Source organism: Lemur catta, chromosome 14 (genome assembly GCF_020740605.2).
Source record: "Lemur catta isolate mLemCat1 chromosome 14, mLemCat1.pri, whole genome shotgun sequence".
Classification (NCBI taxonomy): domain Eukaryota; kingdom Metazoa; phylum Chordata; class Mammalia; order Primates; family Lemuridae; genus Lemur; species Lemur catta.
This window is the reverse complement of record NC_059141.1, coordinates 10,838,264-10,855,933: the sequence shown is the minus strand read 5'-3', so window position 1 is coordinate 10,855,933 and position 17,670 is coordinate 10,838,264. Positions and strand designations below refer to the sequence as shown.

Here is a 17,670-nt window from a genome sequence, read left to right as displayed (position 1 = left end):
TTACTTGTATTAAGCGACTAAGATTTGTGAGGTTGGTTGTTATACAGTGACTCACCTATCCCAAGTAATATAGGTGCACCGGAATCCATTTTGAGAAAAACTCTATGGAGAAGGCAGAAAAAATTGGATTTTCTGAATAGTCATTCATGGACAGAGTCCTTGGACTTCTAGGAGTAACCAGGGGATTCCTACCTCTGTGCCTTTGGTCATTTCATTCCTAGTCCTGGAATTCCTCCCCTCACTGCAGCCTCCATTCATGGCAATGTTGTTTATTCTTTCTGGTCAACTCAAAGACCATTTCTTCCAGGAAGCTTTCCCTGACTGTCTGGTGCAGAAGTTGTCTTTCCCTCCCATGGACCCCACTCTGTAATGTTCTCGCAGCTTTGTTTTACAGCTATTTGTCAAGATTTTTCCATGATCAGAATTGACCTTTTTAAAGGCATATTCCATGTCCTTAGCACCTCTGGCCCAATCCCTTAACCATAACAGCATAATGAAATCAAAATACTGGCACACTTTTAACTAGACGTGAGTTCAATATACAGCCTTGGCTAAGAACACACCAAAACCACCGTCAGGAAGCAAATTATGATGACCCTCCTCCCATACACACCATTTGTTGACCAAATGACCATCACAGGGCTCCATGATGGACCCTTGCCATAGACTGTCTCATACTAGCCCTCAGTGGCCCTGTGAGGCTGGTATCTTTGTTGTCCCCATTTGTCAGTTTGCCCAAAGCTATACCATAAAGTCCATGCTCAATGCCCCAAAGAATCTCTGCCCCCAACCTGCCAAGTGCCAATTATTCCTGTGCCCTGCTGTCTCAGAGGATAATCATGGGCCCCCAAGGAGAAGGTCAAACAGTGAGACACGACCCCCTGCATCTGGGAAATTGAGAAGAGGACAGAATGGGCCAATCCATGTGGCACACTCAGCACAGCTGACTCATGGCTGGTGATTAAAAAATATTCGTGATCATTATGATTTTGGGATCTGACCCATCCGTACTTCACCCCTACACCAAGAGACACCATGTGCATGTGGCGGAGCTTGGGTGCCACTGGGCAAAGTGCCACACAGTGGTGGCGATGGAAGGTGGAGACTGTGAAAGAGCGAGCCACCATCAGCAGCTGCAGTCAGAATGGGATTCAGGATAGAAAAGCTGTGATTTTCCAAGGTTGCTTCAGACAATTTTCTGCTATCTAACACTGGGCTTAGAATAGCTCTTTCTACAGCCCCCAGAATAAAATAAATCCTATAAGCACCTCCTTTGATGCCCTTTCAGACAAGGCAGCATTGCATCACTAAAACATGTTTTTTTCTTATGCTTAATGGGTATAACTACATTTGTGTTAAAATACATATTGCCAGTAGCCACCAAGACAGGCAGAGGGCAGCCTGTGAACTGGTTGATGCCTTGATGGCTTCACTCTTTAATGATGGAAGAACAGCCTCGGACCTGGCTGCTGCCCGTATCCGCTGAATGGTGTCAATGTCCGTAAATGACATCACTCACTTTCAGAGCATGGAGCTCCACAGGGACCAAGCAGAACATTGGTCCTCACTTGCAAAACCTTGGCCAGCCTGTTCACCTCTTGCATTCACCAGCAATATTTACTTTCCCACTAAGAAATTATTTCAAAGGAATATCAACTAAAGGGAGTTTGGACGCCTGGCTAAATGCTTGTCACCTGGAATTTTTTTTTAATATTGGCACCAGCTATGTATTCAGTCAGATGTAGTATTGAATTCTGGCACAGCCTCTTGCAGCTGTGTGACCTTGAGCACATAACTTAAGCTCCCTGAGCCTCGGTTCCTATCTCTAAAATGGGAAAATAATGGTGCCAACTCCACCTGGTGGTTGCGAAGTTTGAGATGGTGCATTTAAAGCTCACTGTGCATATGTGATTAGTAATGATAGTTATTGTTGCTGCTGTTATTATCATATTTGTTATATGCAAAAGCACGAGTCACACTTGGACACCTGAGATGATACGTACCAGGTCCTGTAGTTGAGAACTGCTTGCATGTATTAACACATGCACACTGATAAATGCGCCAGCCCACATGCACCAGAGTCTCTGCGGGACATCTCGGGCCACACCGGCCAGCACGGCCGGGACTTCTCTCTCACTCCCCACACATCCACACCCCCCCCTTGGCACTTCATTACCTTTGATCCAGCTGGTTATCGCAGCAAAGTTCTTACCTCTCTTCAACACCGTCTCCCTCCTCACTGCCCACTCCGGCTCTCAGCAGCCCATAATCTTCTTATCACACTTCATCCGTCCACCCCTGTCTCCATGCACTGTGCTTTCCCCGACTCACTCCTGCTTTCTTTCTGGAGTTTCCTCTTTTTCCCCTTCTTGTCTTCTCTCACTCACTCCATCATTTCCAATCTGGCCTCCGTAAGCCTTTCTCTCCCACCCCCTGGAAGGTGCGGGGTCTTCCTTCCAGCTCTTCCAGCTGCGCTGCCCCTCCCTGGGCTCAGCCGGCCTGCTGGGTCCCACAGCTCTGCCGGTGGAAGTCCACTGTTTGGGTCTCGCCCAACCTATTTAAAGCCGTAAAGGGCTGGCTTGCTGCTCCTAATAATAACTGCGTACATTTATTGAGCCTTTAGTACATGCCTGCACGCTGCCGGCATTATTTCATGTAGTGGCATGGCAGGCACTACCATTGTCCCAATTTTATAAATGACAGCACGGAATCTCAGAGAGGCCAAGCCGCTTGGCCAAGGTCACTGAACTGGGAAGCAGTGGAACAGGGATTTCAACGTGGTGTGCCTGACTCCAGACCCCTGGTGCTTAACGCCCAGCAAAAAGCCCTGTTGTCAGGTGGGTGGGACCAACCAGGGGTGGCTCTCCTTGTTCCCTGTGTGTGAATCAGCTGCACCCTCAGAGGCACCTCCCCCTGGAAGCCCACTCTCATACTTGCCTTCTTCCTGCCCCATCAGTTAAATCATTCTCACCTCTCCACATGATTGCAGTTGTTTGTTACCTGCCTTTCTCCCCTTCTGAATTGGGGGTTACTTGGCACATGGCCAGTAACAGCCTGAGAAGGGCTCCAGACACGAATGAATGAATCTACTGCAGATGGTGCCAAAAGTTACCCAGGAACAAAGTTCAGCCTCCTCCTCACCCTCTGTCTGGTTTGATCTGTCATTTAACCCCAGCTCCCAAACCCCCATTGCAAAAAGTGTCAGGCCAAATTCACTCTTGGAATTCCCCCAGGGTGGGTCCCACAGGTGTGTCACTCAGCAGCAGCCTCCTCTTCCCACTCCTGCAGCCCAGACTGGCAGCAGCCTCTCCCCCTGGGCAGGACGGGCAGCCTCACTCCTGGTCTGGGAATCAAAACCATAACAATACAGGGCTTGTGAGCCTGGCAAGGTGAGAGACAGCCACTGCTGTGGGCCACAGAGTGTGGAGGGAGCTCTGTGTGTTGGGTCAGGTTTCCTAGTGGGGGCGGCCACCCAGCCCTTCGGGTTTTCCTGGGGACAGAACGGTTGGTGTGGCTCCATATGCAGATAACGTCAATAGCTCAGACTATGAGCCAGGTGCTGTTCTTGCTGCACATACATGGCTTTACTTTATCCTCACAACACCTACAAGGCAAGTATCATGCTGCCCATTTTTGCAGGTGAAGAAACTGAGAAGCAAAAGGTAAATGACCTGTCTGGGGCCAATAAGCCAGGAAGGGGCAGAGTAGGGTCCGAGTCTAGCTGGATCACATGCAAACCCATACCACAGGGCCCCCGTGAAGGAGTGGGTCACATACAAAGCCCATACCACATGGCCCCAGTGAAAGGGACACATGGTATTAGCCAACCCACTGGTGCTCCGACTGCCCATGGACATGGTCATCATAGAGAAACAACTTTGGACCACTGGTCAGCAAAATGGCGGCCACTCACTCTGGATAGGTGCTGTGTCTCAATCCCTTCCTGAGCTCAGTACACACAGAGGTTATTATTATTATTATTATTATTATTATTATTATTATTGCACCCATTGTGTGCCATGGCATAAGCAGAGCATATCAAAGTGAAAACAACATGGCCTGTGTCCTCCACCAGATTGTGGGCTGGAGGAGGAGATGACAGACAAACATGAGTAGACCGGAGCAAGTCACCCCTTGTTTTGGGCCCACAGGAGAGAGGAGTTAATTCCAGCAGGGGCTCTGGGAAAGCTTCCAGGAGTAGGTGGCAGCTGCTCCGGGGGCTGCATGTAGCCTGGGACCACTGGCTCCTGAATGTCGCACCTTGGAGGACCCATGTCCAGAGAAAGGGTACACTCAGGCAACAACCACAATTGTCAGTGTCACAAGTCTTCCTTTTGAAAACTCCCCTGGTGCATTGTGGGGTGGTGATTTGGGTTCCTACTATGAGTAGACAGGGTAGGTGCTAAGCCTTCCTTGCCTTCTAGCTGTTTGATTCTCCCTGCCTCAGTTTGTGCATCCATAAAATGGGACCAATACTAGTAGCTTCCACTGCCAGGGCTTAGCATGTAGTGAATACTGATTAAATTAAAGAATTATCACCATCACTCATCATTATCATTTTTGCAGCCAGCCTCCTGGCAGGAGTAGGGAGGCTAAGTTGCCGCAGAATATATCCTGGCCTTGATTTCCTCCACTGGGCCTCTTCAGCCCCACAGCCCCTTGGTGCCTGCGTCTTCTCTCCAGCTCCTTTTGCAGTTACCGGGCGGACTGGGTGTGCTCCACAAAAGGCCGTGCGTGAGAAGGCAGAGCTGAGAGGATGCAGCACAGTATGCAAACGGCTCTGCTGGCTTCTCAGCCAAGAGGGATTTGCTTTGAAAAATTGTATTATCTTAAATACATCTGATCTTGGCTCTGCTACTTAGTAACCGGCTGACTTCAGGCACCTTAGATCAATTCTGTCAGCTTCGGTTTCCTCTTAACTCATAGTGGGTTGGGGAACATACATGAAATATATATGTCAGTTTCTGGCATGGTGCACTGAACATAGAAAGCATGCGGTGTGGTAGCGCCTCTCTTCTTCCTCCCCTCTCTTACCCTGCCCCCTTCCTCCTCCTCCTCCATCTTCTCTTTCTCCTCCTTCTTTCTGGAAGGCTCCCTTCCCCTTTCTTTTCAATAGGCTCCTGGGGTGTCTTTCCTTGGGCACTCTGGGTACTGCGCCCAGCACAAGCGTGTTGTTTCCGCCGACATGAGGTGGTTTCCCGTGGCTGGGCACGGAGCTCCTTGGATCTGAAAGCAGGAAATCAAGCGCAAACAGGGGCTGCGTCTTGGGTGGCGAGACGCTCCCTTCCCCATCAGAGAAAAGCTGCAGCGGTCACAGCCACGGAGCCCCCGTCCCAGGGAGGGATGCTTGCGGCCAGAGCCTGCAGTGATGCAAGAAGGTGACATACTCAACTTGGAACGATTTGCAGTTACACCCATGAGGGGCCGCACAGAAACTCCCGGGGAACGTGGAGCCCTTCTCTGGTGCTGGACGCTCTGTCTGTCCCTCGGCAACGTCAGCACACCGGCTCTCTTTTTTATTCACTTACATGTTTATGGGAGTCTGCCGTGTGCCAGGTGGCCCAGGTAGTGGAAATAAACCAGGGATTAAAACAGACATCCTGACCCATGGAGGTTTCCATCTCGTGGGAAGAGACTAACCAAAAACCCCAGTAAGTAGACAAACATATAACTATATAATTGCAAATAGTAATAAACGTTATAAGGGAAACAGGGTGTGAAACTGTAACGAGAGGCTCCTATTTGAAGTTGCCAAGGAAGGACTCTTGGACAAGGTGACATTTAAGCTGAGAGCTAATGGGTAAGAAGGGAAGTGTGGTGGGAAAAAAGGACGGAGTGGAAGGAAGAGTGTGCCAAGGCCCCGGGGCAGGGGAGGGGCTGGTGTGCTGGGGCAGTGGGGGGCAGAGGAGAATAAGGCGAGACCACACAGGGCCTGGGAGGCCACGGCAGAGGGGCTGCACGCCATTCTCAGTGGGGATGGGGCAGCCAGGCGGGATTCTAAGTGGGAGTGACATGGGCGTCCATGGGCAGGTACAGCTGCTCGTAGGCAACAGGACGGAAATTCACCACTCTCTGGAGGTGGCTCTTCAGAATCTACTTGTTAAATTTGGGGGATGTTAAGCCAGATTTCAGTTGGAATCTCATAAAAACATCTGATCTCATCCAGCAGAGGGCAAAGGGCCTGGGTGAAGTGGGGACAGCTGGGCTACCAAACTTGGAGGGAGACTCACAGTGCTGAAGTTCCAGGGTGTGTCTGGTAATTGACACTTGAACAGCACGTACCATGGGCTGTAAGGACCCTGTGAGGCAGGTAGAGATCCTAGGGAATGCCATCATTTTTCTAGGAGAAATAAAAATATAGTAAACCTCATGTTGAGCTCCACCCATTTGGAATTTCCTATCTACCTCTCGGATGTTCTGTGCGGTTAAGGTGAGGTGATGAACAGTACGTGTTGAACACGTAGTAGGTTCTTAAGACATAGCCACTTTCCACTCCCTTTTCTTTTGTCTATAGAAAAAGGTTTTCCAAGCAGAAAAAAAAAAAACATGTAATTAGAATTATAAGCAATTTCCAACTTGGTTTAGGCACACATTGCAATCACGTTACAAACACCCATTCAGCACAATTGCTGGGCTAATTATAAATCACTCCTTTTTATTCATTAAGCCAGAGTCCCCAAGGGCCCCCACAAAGGTGTGTTCTATTGGACTAATTCAAGGCCCTCTGTGTTTGGCAGACCTCCTTTGTCATCCTGGTGTTGGGGGACAGGCCTAACAGGTGTTTTAGAGCTCAGCTGGGCCATATCAGGTTCTTACTGAAAATGCTTAAATTTCAGAAAACACGCTTGGCCTCACACTATAGCAGAATCCATATGAAGCAAAGAGATGTTGTTACAGGGCCCCCCCTGAACTCGAAAGGATAAAAATGTATCTTTCCTTAACATTCATGCATATTGGAGAGGTTTGAATATTTAACAATTTTTTAAAAAACTGTTATTTCTTTGGATGTGGCAAGATTTCCCTTTTAGAATGGGCTCATTTGGGTGAAAGCTCTTAACCATAGACTGGATTTTGAGGTCTAAAATTATATTCTAAATTGTTTACTGGAAGTTATCTGGTGCAGCTGCTTTGCAGGAAAAAATATGAATGTGAGGTTTTTGTTAAATTGTAGAATAATACCTTTGTGGTGGAAAACAATAACTATACCTACAAATATTACTTTTAAAATATAAACATGTAATGAGCTTGAATGCTTCTACGCATGGTCCAGCCAGATCAATTCAAATGAATCTATATGGGCCACAATATTTAAATTTAAAAGGCACAATTTTCTGAATGCAATAATGTGCCCAAAGGAGAGTTTTGAGGTCCTTGTGGGTATTCTTCCAACACTCCTTCCTTATGAAGTCCTGCTCAAGATTCTTTCTTGATGGTTACAAGAGGAATGGCACAGCCATCACGGTTAACCCTTGCAGGGTCACGGCTCTTACATCCCTGTTTCATTGCAGGGAGAATACGTGGCATCTGCCTTTATGGTATTCAGAAGGAAGGCAGGAAGCAGGCAGGAAGGAGGCAGGAAGAGTCAGGAAGAGGCAGGAAGAGGCAGGAAGGAGGCAGGAAGAGGCAGGAAGAGGCAGGAAGGAGGCAGGAAGGAGGCAGGAAGAGGCAGGAAGGAGGCAGGAAGAGGCAGGAAGGAGGCAGGAAGAGGGCAGGAAGAGGCAGGAAGAGGCAGGAAGAGGCAGGAAGGAGGCAAGAAGGAGGCAGGAAGAGGCAGGAAGGAGGCAGGAAGAGGGCAGGAAGAGGCAGGAAGAGGCAGGAAGAGGTCAGGAAGGAGGCAAGAAGGAGGCAGGAAGGAGGCAGGCCAGAGGAAATGAACACTGCAGATTCCATGCTCTAGCCCTACCCACTTTCCACTCTGCTCCACTGTGGGACTACATTATCAAAAACATTGCGGGCTTTTTTGTATTTTTAAAAGCAATGGGATTTCTTTAGAACTTCAGTGATGAGACTGCTTAGTTTAACTGAAACTTAGATTAAGTTCCCCACTGGTGGAGAGTGACCGAGTGAGATTCACGTGTGGGTTCTGGCTAATGAGTGGAAGCAGCTTGTTGAGAGACAGGTTTGCTTGTCTGTAAATAGGCCAGTAAGCCTGGCCCAAGTGCAAACAAAGCAAAGCAAAACAAAACAAAAATAATGAGAGAGAAAGGACAGAGATATAGATCAATGGGACAGAATAAAAAGTGCAGACAGACTCATGAATATATGGCCAATTATTATTTTTTTTTTGGACAAAGGAGCAAAGGCAATTCAGTGATGAGAGGATGATCTCTTCAATGAGTGGTGCTGGAGCAATTCAATAGCCTCAATCCAGACCTCACATTCTACATGAAAATTAACTCAAAATGAATCATAGATCTAAATATAAAATGTAAAGCTATAAGACTGTTAAAAGACATCATAAGAACATATTCATGACATTGGGTAGCAAATATTTTTTTAGATACAACACCAAAAGTGTGATCCATGCAAAAAAGAATTTATAAATTTGATTTCATCAAAATTAAGAACTTCTGCTTTTTAAAAGACAGTTGAGAGAATGAATAAAAAAAACCATACATTATGAAAAAATATTTGCAAATTACATGTCAAATAACAGACTTGTATGCAGAATATATATAAGGAACTCTCAAATCTCAATTATAAGAAAAAAATTTTTAAAGATGTGCAAAATATTTGAATACAAATTTCACCAAAGAAGATATACAGTGCAAATAAGGTTATAAAAGATGTTCAACATCATTAGCCATTATGGAAATGCCAATTAAAACTAAAATTTTGATACACTTCTTAAAATGGCTACAAAGAAAAAAACAGATAATACCCAGTGTTGGCAGAGATACAGAGAACTGGAACTCTCATGCATTGCTAGTTGGAATACAAAATGGTACATCCACTTTTGAAAACAGTTTGGCGGTTTCTTGTTGTTTTAAGCACATACTTGTCACATGTTCTCACAGAAACCTGTATGTGAATGTTTGTAGAGGATTTATTCATAATCACCAGAAGCTGAAAACAACTCAAATATCCCCCAACTGTGGGATGGGTAACCTGTGCTAGATCCATGCATTGGGCTACATTAAAGGTATACCAGGTAATGCCACTCATTATGTCCCATCACATCATGAAGTGTCCACTGATATGATAACGACACTTCACCCCTCTGGTATGCTCCCCAAACCTATAGTCTAATCAAGGGGAAACTATCAGACAAGCCCAAATTGAGAGATACTCTATAAAACACCTGAGTGCTTGGAGTGCCCCTCAAGACGAATGGCCATGAAAAACTGAGAAAGTCACAGTTTTTCCAGAACAGAAAAAGGACATTAGTGAAAAAACTAGCTGAATCCAGATAAAATCTGGAGTTTTGCCAATAGTAATACATCAGTGATGGTTTCTTAGTTTAGACCAACATGTCCTGGTAACACAAGATAGTAATGGATGGAAAATGAAACAGGGTGAAGAGTTATACAGGAACTCTGTCCTCTCTTTACAACTTCTCTGTAAACTATAATTACTTCAAACTAAAAATTATTTTAAAAAATAAGTATGCCAGGTACATAGTAGACAATAAATAATGACTATTGTTATTCTTTTGAGGAAAAAAGCATCAGTAGGAAAGCAAATTATTAACCTGCCATCTTACATTGCAGAGCAATTCACAGATGGTAAATGGCTCCTACAAATGTTATTTCACAGACCAAATCCTAGCAGTTTAGAGCTAGAAGGGATGGAAGCTTATCTGGCCCAATCGCCTCATTTTCCAGATGAAGAAACAGAAGCCCAAGAAAAAAGAACCAAGAAGAAGAAAAATAATAGTAAAGTTAAAGTAACAGGAATAACAATAAGAGTTTAAAAATGTAATAGTAACAAATATCTACTGCATCTCAGGCACTGTCCTAGGTGCTTTATGCCCATTCATAACAATCCTACAAAATAGATTTTATCATAGTCTTTATCTTATAGAGGAGGAAGCTGAGGGTCAGAGAGGTTAAAAAACATGCTCAGGATCACACAGCAAGCAAGTTGCAAGGCTGGGCTTTGAACCCAGGAAAAGAAAAGGTGCACAAGGTGTCAAATGGCTCCTGAACCTAACTCATTGAATTCCTTACAACCATTCTACTGGATCAGCACCATTATCCCCAATTCACCAATGAGGAACTCAAGGTTTGGGTAATTGTTCTGCCACACAGCGTACAGATGGCAGAGCTGGGGCTTGAACTGGGTCTATGGGACTCCAGTCCTGTTCCCTTTACCCATAATTGGCTTAAGACTGACTGGTAGAATAGGCCAGCAAGAACAGACTGAAGGCTCTGCCTTTTCATTCACTTTTTGTTCTATATTCAGGACAGCTTAGCTTACCTAGCTGTATAGTTTCTACTATTTTCTATTTTACATGCAGAAAAGACATCTTCTATCCATAATTCCTTAAGACTCAGGGAGCTGACCTAGGGCTTTCAAGATCCGCAGGACACAGAATGACAAGCGTATCACTACAAATTTCAAAATTCATCCAATAGCTACAAAGCATTACCAGAATCAGTAAGATGTTAACATATGACAATACCAGCGGAGGCTGATGTCTTATGCTCTGGCCAAGCCCTTGGTGTTCACGACAGAGAGGGTATGAAAAGTGTAACATGTATTTAGACATATTGGGGGAAAAGTACAAAGCAATCATCTGTTTGTATCCCCTCCCACATGTGGCCGCAAATGGAACACACTGAAAAGGTCATGAGAGATCAGGAGATTTAGTGAACTGGGCACAATACAGCTTTGTGGTCCACCTTACTTTCTCATGACAATGTAAAATATAGATTGAGATAAACTAAAATCCCTCATATTTGGTTTTATAGCTTAAATTCATAAATTCTGCACATTCATTAGAAAGTGATGTATTATCTGCACCCACCTGAAAAGATAGCATCCCAAGGGACAGATACAAGAATATTAAAAAAAAATCCTGATCAAAGAAATATTGCTTCTTTCTTCCTTTCATTGAGCAGATGTGCAACATGTCCAGAGAAAGAAATAGAAAAATTCCTGAGTGATTTATTTGATGAACCTAGTTTTAACCAGGGTTATTGCATGCCTGATATCATGACGGGGGTTATTAGTTTCTAGTTGAAAATGACCAGAGAGAGTCCTGTTCACTTCATCAATATGTTCCATTTATAGGTTGTCAGGGAGGTGACATCATGCAGCCACAGCACTTTGTCTTGGAGTTATTTCTCTATTAGATGCTTGCTTGTCTTTATCATGAAGACTTCTGGCTATTTAAGAAAACCCAGACCAGGAACATGTCTGTTCTATCCCAGAATTTAAGACATTAAAAGCAGATGCATCACTTAGAAAAATGAGTCTTTTATTCAAAGAGGCATCACAAAAGCCCTACTTGCCACTGAAAAATGAAAACAGACCCCAAAAATGCATTTTTTTTTTTCTAGAACAAAAGTTGGCTTTTGCTTTTGCTAAAAGAGACACTTCATATAATTCAGTGGTTCCCGGACTTTGTGATGTGATACAATTATTTTTGAAAATTTGGGGAGGGGAAGCTCTACACAGGATTGACAATTCTTTATTTTGCCAAATGAACTCATTACGATCTCTCCATAAATTTATGTATTGTCTTCCTCATTCTATGAAGAAAGGGTATTTTAACACAAATATGCAATTTAAAAAGAATATAAAAAATTCAAAAAAGACCATAATTTCAGGGAAAAGAAAGTGCATGACTTCCTAGGAGAAAAGGCACGAGGTTGCTCTCTCCACAGACTGAGGAAGCTGCAGTCACTTGTCAGCGCTTGTCCGCACACAATCCTTAAGAACCACTGGGAAATCTGGTAAAATCTGTGAGGTGCTAGATCGATGTTAGAGACGGAAATTTCTTGTTCTGAAATTTTTTGTAATTCTATAACACTCAACTAAATTGTTCCAGCACTAACAGTAATGATGAGTAGGGGACTGTTTATTAAGTACATATTAGACGTCAGCTCCTTATTGTGTGGGTGACGTGTAAGTGTCTTTTAACCCTTGCGACAACCTGTGAAATCAGTATTATTACTGCCCCTTTATGGATTAGGCACCGGAGGCCTAGAGAAATCACATGGTTTGCCCAAGGACACTCAGCAGAAATGATGAAGCCGGGACCCACCTCAAACCCCTTTGAATCAGAAGCCACTGCGCCAACTGCTCTGCACCCTGCCCCTCCTGGCTGTGCTCTGGTCATGCTACTTGTTTATGGGCCTCTTTTCCTCACAGGTACTCAACATCTTTCGCCTCCAAATCCTCAACGCTCCGTGCACACACAGCCTGACCAATAGTAGACACTTAACAAGTGTTTATTTCAAAAGAAATGAATAAATGTAGAGGTCTAGTTTTGGAAATCTGTTTTGCACGTAGGGTGGTGTGAGGATTAAATGAGATCATATACACAAAGCACTTAAAACCATGCCTGATACAACACAGGAAGCCCCCGATATATTCGAGTGCCTGACTTTCATTACAGGTGTTGAGAAAATCAGCTCACCTTTAAGAGAGCTCTCTTGGCTTAGTCTGCTGGAGATGTACCTGCAGCCTCCCAGATGAATCTTCTAGCAGGATATCTTCCACAGAAGAATTAAAAAAAAAATCAGAAATAGCAATTTATAAAATGCCCATACACATCACTTTTTTTGGTTCTTCTTTTGCTATATATATCATCATTATAACATATCATTATGTCGTATATACCATCTGATATACTGATTCTATATATAGACCATATATTATATATGATGCTCCCTTCTGTGGATAAAGGATTTGCAATTTAATAATAAATAAAGGCAAGCCTTAGGTTCTCCTTGATGGAAGGATTTTTTAAAACAAATCTTGTTTTGTTAGGCCCCAAAGGAAAGTTATAAGGATTTAAGCACTGGGGTTCTTCTGTGTATAAGATTGGAAATACAAACTCTTCCCTCTTCTTTATTTGAGAAAGCAGGTTGACCATTGATATTTAGAAAGAGCTCTCTGACATTCTCTGTGGATATCCTTTGTAGATAGTTTCAATCTTGAGCTTAGAAATTTGTTTTCATGTGCACAGTGCTACAAAAACTGGAATCACGAGTCAGACTATATTACTAGCATCAGGGGCATCGTGTTATTTTCCCAGACCTTTGCTGGAAATTTCCCAAGATGGTAATGAGAAAACTATTACAACAAGATCCTTTTGACTCTGATTTCTGTACCTTAAATTACAAGGGGTCCTGGACAATCCTTCCCCAGGCACAGTCCGGGAACAGATCGAGAAGGTGATGTCCTTGCTGTATTTTATTTCAGTTACTGACACTCCCTGGTTTGCCTGCCTCCCTTGGACAGATGTTTCTCTGAACAAAGCAGCCCTGGCTGCTGAAATGATTTCTAAGTCTCTCCCATCAGCAGGATTGGGAGGCAAGGAGGCTGGTTACTCTTCAGCCCTTTCGATGAGGAAAAGTGTTGAAAGTTTGGGTTATCATTATAGAAGCACAATTTATAAACGCCTTCAGTCTTCTGAGTTACACCATGGATAAAGACTTCATTGCATTTTGCCTTACAAAATAATTAGGGATTACTCAAAATAAAAAGGACAAGAAAAGAAAATTTGGGACAAATAAGTTCATGACAGTTTGTTTTTCCCCGGGCAAGAACAGGCTAATTTCTGGCATGTGGTACCCCTGTGTTCATGCTCAATGTGATTTCAATATAGTGAGCTTTAGTTTCCAGTGCTGAGACATAAGCAACCATTTCATAACTTTGCTCATAAAAGGAAAAATAAAAATGGCTTCAAAATAATGAAGAGTTAAATAAATATTGCTTGTAGTATGTCATCAGAGAAACAATGTTTGCACTGAGTTTTTAAAAATTAATTTCATAGATAAATATACATTTAGAGATGAACTATAGGTCAATTAATCTTTTCCATAGGTATATAGATAGGGCTATTTTTATAGACATATAGAAAAGAGTATTTTTTTCATAGATATATATATATATTTTCCAAGGAACTATGGTTAATTAAGAGCATCTTTTTCACATCCTCTCCATGAGCAAATTATGCAGCAAAATCCTTTAGCAGCATAAACTTTTACCTCTGCAGACGACTTCCTTTCCTTCAGGAACAATACAATGCCCAGAGCATCTTTGCCACCTGCATGCTGAACATTTTCCAGCATTATCTAAGAGTAGCAATTGGACTTTTGCACCTGAAACCCCACTTGAGCGAGAGTGATGTTACGGGCATGGAAAGCAAAGATGATGTTTGCTTTGTTGTTTTCAAGAGAGATTCTCAAGGAGTTGATAGCTCACAGGCCCCAGCCTTTTTGCAGCAAACCAGAATAATAAAATAAAAATTAAAAACAAAACCAAAAACCCATTTTCTCTATACTATATCAGGCCCCGAGGGTTATTTTATTTAAAAGGCTTGGTTCAGAACCGCTTCTCCTCCTTCCTCTCTCTGCCTCCTTTTCAGTTTGCTTTAAAGGTTTTCGGTTTTGTTGTTTTTTCAACCAATTCTCTTTGCACTTGTGAATGATAATGAATTGGTGCTCTTAGAGGAACTTGAACTTCTGGGATAAAAGATGTGTTCGATGTTTAAAGTCGTTAACATTGACATGATTATCTTCAGAGCTTGGCCCTATTAACTTGATTATTGAGCCACTGTTTATTGTCATTGTCACAGTGCTTAACTGCAAAAGGTCAGATCAGAAGGAAAGAACCCAAGTGATGCAGACAGAATGACTGATTGTCTTTAAATAAAACAGCTGCTGTCATTTGCTCTCATTTCGGGACGGATGACACAAAATGCTTCTGACTTCAACACCAGGAAAACTATTTTCAAGCTATAACGAAAATCTGCAAATCTGAGTGGGGATCAGTGTCCTTAAAGATGCCCATGCTTTGTAAGCCAGAAATTCTATGTTTAATTCTAACTCTGTCAAGGAAGCAGTAAAACAGGTAAAGAGTTATGTTCAAGGCTGATCATTTCAGCTTTGAATATAGTAGAGAAAATTGATGATAATCTAAATGACCAACTATTGGGGATTATCTAAGTAAATTATATCATCATATAATCATACATAATGCCATGACTCAAAATTATACGTTCACATACTGTTTCCTAAATGTAGGAAAAATTTATGGTTTATTAAGTAAACTATACATTTTTTTAAAAAATACAAGGAGTGAGCCTGATTTTACAAGAAATGACATGTTTGTGTATGTGTAATAAAATCTGCAAGGTTTTACCCATGCTTACCACTGGGTGGAGGGGGGAGATTATTTTTATTCATTCTAAATATTTTGCTGTAGTTCCTAAATTTTCGGCCACAAACACCTATTTCTTTGATAAAAACAACTCCCCCCCCCAAAAAAAAAACCAAAACAAGTGCTACTTTTTTTAAACCAGCAAGGACACAAGCCCTTGTGATGATGTATTTATCTGAAGCAGGGACCCACAGGCAAGCAGAATGGCATACCTGTCTCCCAGTATCCCAGGACCTGCACATAGTTGTCAAAAGCAAGTCCCATAACATGCCATTACAGCTCCCAGCCTTTTATGAATGCCACATGTGTTCTTGTAAGGTTACGTTATTAAGTGATATATAATAATTGTCTCTACTCCAAAGTAGACATTTATTTCACTCCACTCACGTGGCTCTATTTCGGTATCATTTATCACAGCCGCATTTTAGGAATCATCTCAGTGGGTTGCTTCTCTCATCCCTCTCTTTTAATGCAAGGCGACCTAGACGGCCCCGGTAAGAAATTAAATATAATTACCTACGGAATCGCACAGGGCAAATGAGATCACACCGGCTCCCGAAGTGGAACAAGGCGTTCCGGGGCCCCTCGTGCCCCGTCCTCCCCAGAGTTAATTTGCCTGTATTTCCTTCCTCCTCGAGTGCGCTTACATGCAGCCTCACAATGACCTGTTTAGTTGGCAGTGGAAAATTATGTCATTTGCAAGCAAGCTTTCAGCTGTGATATTTTATAATTGTTACGATGAAAACCCGATAATCCTCTCCCCCTCCACATCCACTGCAATCCATCTTTAAACCTGTGATAATTTCTAAAACCTGCCGCTTAATAAACTAACAAACCCCAGGCCTATGTGATTTTGCGGGGAGTCAATCTTTGATCAGCCAAGCTGAAATGGGTCTGATAAGGGGACGCCCTTCCACTCCGGAGTCGCCACTTGAGTGGTTTATTGCTGTTTCCTCCCATCCTCAAGTGCCAAATAAGCAGAAGTCTTCCCGAGCTTCTTATCTCTTTCACTTTCTTCTGGAGATCTCTGTCGCTTTAATCCGGCATGTCTGCTGCTGGTTAACAAGGAAATCCTATGTCAATTATCGCCAACAACTTCCTGCTGCGAAGCGGTGGGGAATCAAAGCGTTTGAGAGCCTTTTCACACCCGAGAGTGGTGCAGGGCCTAATTAAATGGCCCTCATATCCTGCAGCCGGTGGAGGCCGCATGATAGATAGCTAATGAAAGATAGCCTAATTTTTCCAGGAACCACTGGGAGGCTGGTGGGCTGGCCGCTGGGTTGCAGGTGTGCCCCGAAGTGGGGCTGCGTCGGGTTTGTCCACTTCCATTCATCGCAGCGGGCCTGTCGCCAGCACCGGACAGCGCGGCCTGGAGGGACAACCTTTGGGAGGGTCGCATCTTATATTAGAGCTGCCATGTGAATCAGAGGGCCCAATGGAGTGGGAGAGGGACCACTACCCTGTGGAATTACTCATCAAGCTCCAGCATACGGGAGTCCCCCTCCCACCCAAGGATTCTCAGCTAATATGATGTTGTTTAAAAACAAATTATTTTATAGGATCCCTGCAAATCATTCTTTTCAAATGATTTATTCGTGCTGGCGGTACACATACTCTCTAGACAAACTAAACCAAACATATATTTTTTTTTCTTTGCAAGAAATGTTTTTGTGACTCACATTTTCTCTAGCAATTTCTATCTATAATAGTAGCTCTCAAGTTGTGGTCCTGGGCAAGCAACATCAGCTTCTCCTGGGAGTTGGTTAGAGATGCAAATTGCTCAGGCCCCACCTCAGACCTACTGAATCACACACTCTAGGGTTAAGACAGTAATCTAGGTTTTAACAAGTCTTTTAAGTGATTGTAAGGCATGCTAAAATTTGAGAATCACATGTCTAGCACATGTCTAAGAAACTCTTCTGTATATGGCCAGTTTGGGTTGTTAATCATGAATATCATCATTTGTTTAAAAAAATTAGCACATTATATAATGGGACACCGTGTGTTATTTAACCTGACTCCATGACTGTCTACCTTTTATCAAAATGCACGGATCCAAGGCTGGATTCACTTCCTGAGTTCTGACTCATGATGTACCTTACTGAGTGAGGCCAACTTTTGTTTTAATTTAAGGAGGGATGGGGGTAGTGGTAGGGTTGGGGGAGAAGAAGGTATCCACTGAAATATTTAAATATATTTTCTAGGACTGTGATTCTTATGTTTGTGGATTTTTTAAAAAACATTCAGGTTACCAAATAGGGTTTGTCGCTCTTTATTTTGCAATGAACAACATTCATCCCCTCCAATATTTTATAAAAGAAAGGATAGTAAACA

At 43.2% G+C, this 17,670-nt stretch overlaps 1 long non-coding RNA gene across 1 annotated transcript; it reads right to left on the bottom strand.

The window, feature by feature from the left end:
* Nucleotides 1-4,016: 4,016 nt before the first annotated feature.
* On the bottom strand, nucleotides 4,017-15,953 carry LOC123649802. The gene is made up of 5 exons (XR_006739146.1): nucleotides 15,853-15,953; nucleotides 12,587-12,662; nucleotides 6,231-6,340; nucleotides 5,035-5,226; nucleotides 4,017-4,260 (listed from the first exon to the last, which is right to left on the bottom strand). It is a non-coding gene; the product is annotated as an uncharacterized LOC123649802 (long non-coding RNA).
* Nucleotides 15,954-17,670: the final 1,717 nt, after the last annotated feature.